Raw genomic sequence first — 927 nt, forward strand, 5'->3', positions numbered from 1 at the left:
AGTGTTTTGCCTCAGTGTGGTGGGATCAGATCAGGCGCAGTTACCACACTGTGTCTCCAGTGTTGTCCCCTGCAGGACTATGGGTCAGTGAGGGATGTCATGTCTCATAGTGGGGCCGGCCATATGGTCTTCTCTGTGGATTGGCTGCTCTGAGTGGGAATCTCTTCATCAAGACTTGGCGGGCCAGGATGTGCTCCACTCTCTCTTCCTTCCCCTAAATTTGCTCCCTTGTGCTCTGATCAGACATGTCCCTCTCCCTGAGCTGCACCTTCAGTGCTGTCCTCTGAAATAACTTATTTTGGGGAAAGGGGTAGGTGTTCTACAGTAGTAGTTAATCATTCAGTTTTATTTTGCTCCATGTAGTGATCCAATTTTGTCAATACCATCTTTTACTATTATGCAAGCCACTGTCTCCATTTATGTGTGTGCTATACCTGTGTGAAATTCCCGTCTGACTCTGAATTAATTTTTCTGTGTCATTCCCTCATAGGCTTTCCTGCTTTGATAGCATGTTTTTAAAATTTCTGTGCCATTGTTTTGTCGTAAAACTTAGTAAGGTCCATCTCCCATCTTTTAAAAAATTCACTTTGCTATTCCTGAATTTTTATTAATCCAGACAATTTTTAGAGTAAGTTTTAAAAGTTCCTCAAGCACCTCACTGTAATTTTGACAGGAATACTAGTGAAATAATTAATGTAGGTAGGATGAATAGCTTTATGCCATCCCAATAAAAAGCTTGAACCATTTGGTGTCGTATTGTTTTCTGAGTTTTTAAAAATAAAGATCTCATTTCTTATTTAGATTAACTCCTAGATTGCTAATGGAAAGCTATCATTTTATAATATGTTCTACTTGGCAATCTCGTTATTTTTATATGATGATTTTGTTTTCAGCAACACAGGTGTTGATCAGTTTTATTCATTCTGG

The sequence above is a fragment of the Echinops telfairi genome, unplaced genomic scaffold, assembly GCF_000313985.2.
Source record: "Echinops telfairi isolate 266 unplaced genomic scaffold, ASM31398v2 ScPeMD7_7437;HRSCAF=8475, whole genome shotgun sequence".
Lineage (NCBI taxonomy): Eukaryota > Metazoa > Chordata > Mammalia > Afrosoricida > Tenrecidae > Echinops > Echinops telfairi.